Below are 9,783 nucleotides of genomic sequence, written 5' to 3' on the forward strand. Positions count from 1 at the left end.
CAAGGAGTACTTATTTTTTATCGCTCTTCGTTATGTATATCTTTAACGTGTACACGAAGAACTTTGTTCGTAGCGAATGCTCCGAGTTTCTGCAATCTCATCCTACGAAGAAGCTCGATCTTTCTGACTCGATCATCCACTGTGGGGAGGCACGAAACTCCATTAGCATGTTTTAGATCCCGGCGGGTCAAGCGTAAGATCCTGCGAGAGAAATACAATAGAAAGAAAAAGAAATAGAGAAGGCAAAGATATATAGAACAATCGATAAATTCAAAACTCTCAGCGGAACATCTAGGCGACGTGCGAAGAGGAAAATACGTTTAAAATCCTTGGAAAAGGAAGAAAAGAAGAATTTTTTTCTTTCAATGAGACTACTAGACATGCTTTTTGTCTATCTTCTCATTTTTGTAGAGTTACGTAGCTGTAACTTAAATATGATAATGCATCTATGATGCATTAATGAATAATGAATATAAAATCTTATTTTATCATTCGTAATTTAATTTTTCGATACTCACATCGATATGTCAAATGCTTAACATTCAAACTTTATAAATATTGACTTATTAAGAAATTTATTTTAATATGCAATGTCTTCATATATTCGCAAATTGTATATACATGACAAGAACCTGTACAATTTTATTTTTTATGATATCTCGCTATTTTTTTATTGGCGTACAATTTCTTATGATTCTATTGTATATCTTGATGTTTCTCTGAACTGTCTTATAGATTGAAGATTCCTGGATATCGAGATGTCACAAACGCATCATCTGTCAGTTACGATTAAAGGGATTATCCCTAGAGGAAAAAATTTTTTCCCCCTTTTTTTTTCTTGTAGAGAGGGCACGTTCCGTGAATGCTAGCGCACGCCTGTGGGGCCGGAAGGACGCTTTAAAACTGACACGGCCTATTTGTCTGCGGTGACCCCAGTCGCTCTGACAACACGCCGCAGCATTTTCCTAGCTGCCGTCCTTTTTTTCGACATTTTTCAGGATCTCTTCTTCGTCCTCCGTTTTCCGTTTGCCTTCCGTCTTCTACTTTTTTGTCTTTGGCGAGAAGTAAAAGCCAGTCGCGGAAGTCCTTTCTGGCTTTTTCCCACAGACGCGATTAATGACGCTCGTTTTCTTCTTGGGTAGGCGAACAGTAGGAAAAGGAGAGGGTTGGATCTCGAGCTTATTTCTAAACGGAGTTTTTTTATTGATGAACTGACAGTATACGAAGTGTGCAGCGATTGGTCGAACATAAATCCAGTGTGAGCGAAGAAAATTTTGGAATTTGTTGTCAGTTTACTTGCCATCGTGAAATTTTACGAAGTAATAAAATATTGATTACACGTTAATTTAACTTTCTGTAATTTTGTATATTTTCTAAATAACATATTTTCTATATTCTACATTTGCTTTCTTTTATATTGTTTTTGAAAAGTGTTTTCTCAAATATTTGAAAAAGGAGATATTTAAACAAATTAAAAATATAACATAAAAATTCTTTTATTTCTACTGCGCTTGTTTAGTTTAGATAAATAAAACGATCCATTTTTCAAAGGATATTAATTCCTATATTTCTACAACAAAGGAATAAGAGATCGCAGTTAAATTCTCTGCATAACGTAGTTTGTAATAATCGCGCGAGATCGTTGTTCGAATGTGTAATGTTGTCTCGATGACTGAATAGGTTTATGCGTTTACTAATGGACGGCGACACGGAATTACATTCTAGGAGTGTAATGCTAATAAACGGCCGATCAAATGAATTAGTGCAGCAATAACGGCACCAACGCAACAAAGCGCGCTTGCATAACGAAACGTCATTCCCGTGAATAGAGAAGTCATTAATTAATCAGGTAACTCGAGCTAGCTATGGTTTGTCCAAAATAACGTTGGAGGCATTATCTAATACAGATAATGTCGTTAATAGATTTATCAGCAGCTTATATCAATTTTATAAGATTTTTTTCTTTTATCATAAATTATTGTAGATATAATATTTTGTCATTATTATATAAATTTCTTTTCTTTTTATGTGAATTATTATTCTTTTATTTATTGACATATGTACACAATTTGTGAAAAACACGATTTATTATATTAATTTATTATTATAAAATCAAGATAAAAATTTTTGATTTTTTTAACGTCAAAATCATAAAATTACGTCTTTCAGAAATTGAAAATTTTGTAAAACGTAAAGTGATACTATTAAATTAATTTGCATATATAGAGTTTTTTGAATAAAATTAAATAAATTTTCTTCTTTGAGTAAATGTTAGATATTATTTATAATAATTGCTTATTTATCAACATTAATTTGAAATATAAGGTACAAAATATTCAACGTATTTCTATTATACATATAAAATATAATTTATGAAATATTAAATATATATATATTTCAACAAGAATAGAATAATTGGTGATTAAAATTATAAATTAATTATCAATTAACCCTCCCAACGGGTACACCTTGACGTTGGTGGGAGGGCTCAGTACCTGGAAGGTTTATCCTGAAGGGGAAGCCAAGTACCCAAAACACACCGCATACAATATTTTCAGTATGCTGCGGATTGTTCATCGCGGTTTTACTTCGGATTTAATCTTTGCTCGAAGGCATCTCGTTGACTCGAAGTATGATTCTCGCACGATGGCATATTGCTTCGTGATTGCGGAATTTAAGAGTACAAAATGTCACACGATTAAGTATGAAAACGTTATTCGAAGTCTTTCGTGTACAAGCGCGCGATCTTTTCTCTGACGATTCTGACAATCTGAGAGAAAAAAGAGGCATCGGGGACGCCGGTAGAACAACTTTGGAATGAATATCAATTATTTGCATATTAGTTTCATAAATTGCATACGCGCATTAATTTGATTTATTTATTTGAATGATTCAAACAAGAAATAATTAAAAAGAAGACTTTTATAAATCATATAAAACTTTCTATATAAAAGAAATAATCTGTTTATATAAAATTTATAAAATTATTCCACATTTATCCGCTTTTATTCACTCATACGTATACAGATTATACTTATTCTCAAATATTCGAGTTTTCCAGCTTTTCAAAACTGTATCCATTGAGAGAATAGAAATACGTTATTCTATGCAACAATTATATATGATAAATAAATAAATAATGTAAAAAGAGAGTTTTTTTATTTATTGTAAATACGCAATTTATACTTGTAAAAATAACAGTCGGACCAAGTATGTAATTATACGCAACGTATACCGCTATTTATTAGATTTTATTAACTGGAAATTGTCATTACTTATCCGCAAAATAACTCGCGCGAGAAATGATATCATATCTTGCGTGATGCATCCACTCATATATTAAGAAAATGACATTTAAGCAGCACTTGGTGTAAACGCATATTTTTTTTATGTTGAGAAAGAAAGTTTTAAGGCTTTCGGACGTGTTTTATAATTAATTTTTGTCCGCGGAGTTTGAAGATTAAAGAAACTATTCGCCTGCCAACTTGTACGGCTGCCAAGGATTGTCTTTTGTTTCGAAGAGAGAACCATAATTTCGCGTAAATATCGGAATGACAAGGCAAACGGAAATTTAAACAATTGTCTGGAGAAAATAATCTTGGAAATAGGGACAGAAAGCGCGAGGAGCGTCATTGATTGATTGTTGGGTGCAAGGAGGTTTTATCATCCGGACAAATAAAATTTTGTATCGTTACGGAAACTTATACAGAAATAGAGAGAAAGAGAGAAAAATTGCGCGGTAGTTGAATTGGCCGAAAAAATATTTGCTATTTTTTATACGCAGAAATCACTATTCTCTCAGTTGGAATTATTTTATTTCTGGCAATACTTTTTCATTTTCGTTGCACACTCATGTGTCGTGTTGTGCTTCACTCTTTCTCCATATCTATTTATTTTTTATTCTTGTGGGAAAGTGCTCGTAAATCGACATTGTGAAAATTAGTAAATATTAATTATAGACGAGATATTTTTTGAAGATAAAAACGCGCGTCGATTCGTAAAACGTAGCTACACAAGCGCACCTTTGTATTTGTATTTGTGTTATCCGGATGCTTCGACAGATTTATTCGCGCGCGCACGCGCCACTATTTAATTTATCTTATTCCTATCAAAAACCCCAGAACTACAACCGTATGCAGGCATCAGATTTAGATAAAAATTTATCAATACAATCTCGCGAAACTTCTCTTCGGGCGTGGAAAAGCTTTATAGGATAAATCCTATTTTGTACACACGTAAATTTGTTAACGATTTTACTCCATAGTCAACGATTTTACTCCATGGTGACCAATTCAAAGAACGCGTTTCGTGTACACAATAAACCTCACATCTGCTCTCTGTCAATATCAATCGTCGAATTTTCGACATTTTCAATTTTTTTTTAAGAAACATAAAAAAGAGATAATGATCAAATAATAAAATCAAATTAATTAATCAAATTAAAGCAAATTAATTAATAAAAAAATACATACACACAATATTTGACCAAAAATTATTTAATTAAACAAGCTAACGATTAATCTGTGGTATGATTCAATCTTTGTAACATTAATTCTATTGTATATATATATATATATATATATATATATATATATATATATATATATATATATATATATATATCGATATATAATAAGCCCGGCAGATTTGTTCATCATGTCTATATTGTTTATATCATAAATTAAGTTATCTTATAACTTTTATTGTTAATTATTAAAATATTATGTTTTATAAAATATAAGTAATTCTATTTTTTTGAAATAATATAAATTAAAATACTATTGATTTAAAAAATTTAATATTATAGTTTATAAAAAGTTATAATTTCTCTCTATATAGAACAATATTTAAAATATATATTTTTATCAATAAGAGCAGAGTATAAATTCTAGTAATATTAGGAGAAGGGAAGAGAAGCTAAAGAAGCAGCTCAAGAAAGCATTATTACTAGCAAATGGAGCGCATTTTATTGTGCATTTTATTGTTATTATCACAGTGCACCCTGTTACATTTCCTTTTTTCGAGAAATAACATCGTCAGAGAATCACGCGCAGATGTTTGCACGAGAATCATTCAGCCGGTATCTTTAGAGCACGAAACCGGATCGAAAAGCTGTAGCATCACCATTCGGCCCATTATAAAGGGTGTACATGTACTATATATACGCGTGCGTTCGTGTATATTAGGTATTGTGATAGTTGATGGATGGGAATATTTGTAGGAATATGCTTCATATAAAATAAGAGGTATCGAGAGATAGAAATTGACGATCAAAGGAAAGGATTGAGAATTGTTGGGTCCATCGTCTTCTTTCTTACATTACTTTTTCACCACATCCTCCCGAAAAATTGCATGTATAGAAGGATGTAATATAGAAAGATGCATGACTAGCATGATTTGTACTATTATTATCGTCTGATTACTCCCTTTTTTTAAATGCTGTTTGAAGTAAATCTATGGAAAAAAGTCGCTTAACTTAGATTTATTATAGTATAACGTCCGATAATTATAAATTATCCGTAAAATATTTTTTTGTAAATATTTTTTACGTTTCCAAAAAATTAAAAATTTTACAGAATCTATACAAATATTAGCAATAGTTTTTATATTAGAAACTTGAAAACTTTAGTATTCTCTCATGCATATTTATAATAATAAATTACACACACACACACACACACACACATACACACATATATCTATATATGTACATAATTTTGCTTATGTTTGTAAAATTGCAAGTTTAATTGAAAACGGAATTGTATAGTATAATTTTCAATTTTTTTGAATCTCATTTTGTTCAACCAAGTGTTTTTGTGAGAAATCCGATTCGATAGCCGCATAATCGCTGATCGAGATTGGCTTAAATCTCCTAATTGTGTCATTATATACCGCTCCAAGCCACAAACGACAGAGAGATTCGTCTAATCGTTAATTCAGTCTGAACAAGACAATTAGTCGGATCGGAGTCTCGTAAACACAAATTACGACAGAATGCTTCGCAAATTGATTGATAAGTTAGACATTAGATCAAACTAAGATCGAAGCGAATTCCATCGATTACAAAGACGAGTTCGAGAGTTTTGTGCGGTCCAATATGAGCGAGAATTCGGGATTCGACGGGATTCGGTTTGCGCGGTTTCCTGAATGGCCGGTGAAGAACCCGAAGAGGCCGCATCGGCCGCGACAAGGCAATTTGCACGGATGAATGGAGAGACCGGATGCAATGATAGTGGTTCCCGTCCACTCTCGCGGTCACCAAGAGACGTACAGCAATAGGGGTCAACCGGTTAGACAAGCTGCTTGGCTCCTGTGCACATGACAATGCCCGAGCTTGTCTCCGCTAAGGACTATGACACTATGCGACATCGCTTGCAACCAAACGGAGTAAGGCTGATGGAGATGCGTGTTAGATGAGCGCGACAAGCCGGCGAATGTTAGTCGGTATTAACGTGCGGAGCACGTAATTAGCGAGAACGGCGATTATCGCTAATGGAAGTGTGTTGTATGGAAAGGATGGGGCAGTGCAGGAACGTGAAATTCGTATTTGCACGTTCCCGTCGCACAAATCGGATCTTTGTTAGCTGATTGCCCGCACATCATCCTCACTTGTACTACATTTCTGTAAGAGAAAAATAATAGATTGTTTCATTCGGCTTTTCTAAATAAAGTCTGTCGAATAATTTTTTTCTATATAAAGTCTCTATAGATACATTTAATAAATTAAAATATTTTCATTAAAATTAAATCTTTTTTTGAGTGCAAAAATTAATACATATCAATATTAATTATTATCATACATAAAGAAATATTCTTTGGAAGAAAATGAAACCGTTCTCTTTCTAATAAAAAGGTAAAACTGCATAAAAAGTAACACGTCTCCGATTTTATTGCCACTTAAATATGTTGTGGGGAAGATTTTCTGAGTAATTCCCCGCAAGAAATAAATAGAGGACGGGGCATTAATTTAGAAGATATAATAAATTGAAGATTAACAATATTCTAATCCTTTTTCTCAAATATTATAACTTAAATATTATATCAAATATTATAATATTAGGTAAAGTGAAATTTGTATACATTGTATTTGTTGACGTGGAAAGGAGCAGATATGGAACAAGTGTTTGTTTACATTTACGGAATAGATACACGGTCATGGATATTTTGTCAATAATATATTTCACCTGTTTTTTTACAGTTCGTTAACAGCTTTCAACATGCAACCACGCGAATTTATGAGTGTTATCTTGAAAAATATTATTTATTGAATGTGTGGGAACGAAAGGGGCTCCGCTCCTCCTTCTTTTTTTCGATAAAAAAATAAATTATGCAACATATTTATACTTTAATATCAAACTTCAATTTGTTATATCTTTTAAAACCAATACTGTTTCCTACTCATTTCTTGCAGGGAATTACTCGGATGAATCTTCCCTACAACATATTTCAGTAGCGATAAAATCGGAGACGTGTTACTTTTTCTGCAGTTTTATCAAGAAAAATATCAAAACTATATAAACATAACTATACAAAAATATATAAATTTTTCAGAAATAGATTATCAAAAATTGTAATTCCAGTAATGCATTGTATGTATATTCGAATAATATATGTATATTTAAACTCTTACGCAATATATTTATAAATTTAATGTTAAGAAAAAAATTATGTCAAACAATTAAATTTTTATTGTAGTATTTGATATATCGATGAAGATAGTGTTGCAAGAATTTTAGTTTTTTTAAATATCTATATGTCAAGAGAACGGGATATTGACCTATTTTGCTGTTGTTCCATTAAAAAAAAAAAAAAAAAAAAATAGCCTCTAAAAAGTGTTTTCCTGTGACAATATTATCTTGAAGCTAATAGAAAAGATTTATTCTCTGCACTTACTGCGATAGCCGTTTACTGTCTCGCAAAAACACGAAAGCGGTTGGGGCGCTAGATACAGAAACGTTGCAGCCATTCTCGAAAACGAGAATGTTGCGCATAAAAGGGAGAAATAGATGACATCTCGAGGGAGGATAAGAACGTTTGTAGAGCTGGAAATGGAAAGAGAGCGAGCGCAATGTCGAAAAATAGAATTCAATGTCTGCTTTAGTGATTTGCAAAAACTCTTTTCCAATATTCACTATGCGAAACACGCTCGAGATAATTTCTCTCCATCTCGACGTCTGTTATTTATGATTTCTATACGAGATAATGTAAGATAATATTATGATAAAAAAATATATGGATAAAAGCGCTCTTTCTTGTTTTGTTACACATCGTGCAATTACGACTACGCAGGAACTTACTCATTGACATTGTCGAATCGTCTCTAATCGCGAAAAAATCGGAATAAATTATCTTTTCTCTTTACAATCCTTTCATTCGCATTTTGACATCTTACCACATTTTACATTTTGGAAAGGTTCGCAAATTATTCTATGTCGATAAGGAATGGGTTCATTTGGAAATGGGGTCGTCCGGAAAGCATTACAAGAAATTTCTATGTAATCTTTGAAAAGAATCATTTTAATAAGGAATGGCAGAGAATACGTTAAATGTTAAGCGTGTATCTATGTTATAATTTTATTCTCAATGGAATTTATAAGATTATTTGGCCCAATATATCTCCACGTGATAATTACATAACGTTTTGTAATAATCTGCGTAACACTCTAATCATATATGTTAGTTTACACATAAGTATATTAATATAATTTTATTTCTTCTTCGTGTATGTCATTATTGATTATTTGTGCCGAAAATACGAAAAAAATAAATTAAATTTTTAACAGTCTCCTGAGATATTCTATAATATGAAATTCTATATAAGAGAAAAACGTAAAATAAGCAATCGCGAAAAAAGTGATTGTGCGACAAGAAGGGTGAAGATTCGAGAAAGATAAGCGGCGAAATGAAATAACTTGCCGGGAAATTAAAATGCCAGATTGCCGTGAGAGAAGGAGAAAGAGAGAGAGAGAGAGAGAGAGAGAGAGAGAGAGAAATAAAATAAAAGACACTGAATTTCGCTTACTTATTTATTCCATTACACGACAGGAGAAAGCCAACCGATATTCTAACGCGCAGGTGAGAGGCGCATCAATGCTTTTGCACGCTATTGCACTTGCATTGCGAAAATTTGTAAAGAACTCGACACGCGTGTCTCCGGTTTTGCGAGAACAAATGAAAACTATTGGATTTTTCGGTAAAAAGAAAAAAATGCTAAGAAAAAATTACATATATATTCTTTTAAATATATATATTTAAAAATACGATAGAATTCTCTTGTATTAGAAATGTTGATTTAACAAGTATAACAATTTGTATCAAACATATTAAAAGAAAATTGTTTAAACTAAACGAGATGAAAATCCAAATCATAATTTTATATTTAATAGAATCATTCAAATTTAATTGATATGTAATAGGACGCGCGGACAGTCGAGAGAAATTTTTAGCTGATTATTGAAATTACCGCCTATAATAAATTTAACCTCCCTATTATTTGATTATACGCTATCAGTCATCTCGCATATGCTAGAAATTTTGATCCTAATTTGCAATACGTCCCGTACATGCTATTATTTAATTTGCGCAAAATTCATTTGTATTGACACGTATCATATAAATTGGTGACGTTTATTCTGAAATATATATGTTTTATTGCATAAAACTAATCGTTTAAGCAAAGTCATTATATCTCGAAATAATAATTGTACAAGAAGGCAATTTCAATAAGAGCAGAGACTTTTTCAAAAGAAATTTTGGAAAATGATTTTATAGCAATTAAGTAAA

The sequence above is a fragment of the Polyergus mexicanus genome, unplaced genomic scaffold, assembly GCF_030449975.1.
Source record: "Polyergus mexicanus isolate NDT 795.1 unplaced genomic scaffold, iyPolMexi1.0 SCAF_21, whole genome shotgun sequence".
NCBI classification, from domain to species: domain Eukaryota; kingdom Metazoa; phylum Arthropoda; class Insecta; order Hymenoptera; family Formicidae; genus Polyergus; species Polyergus mexicanus.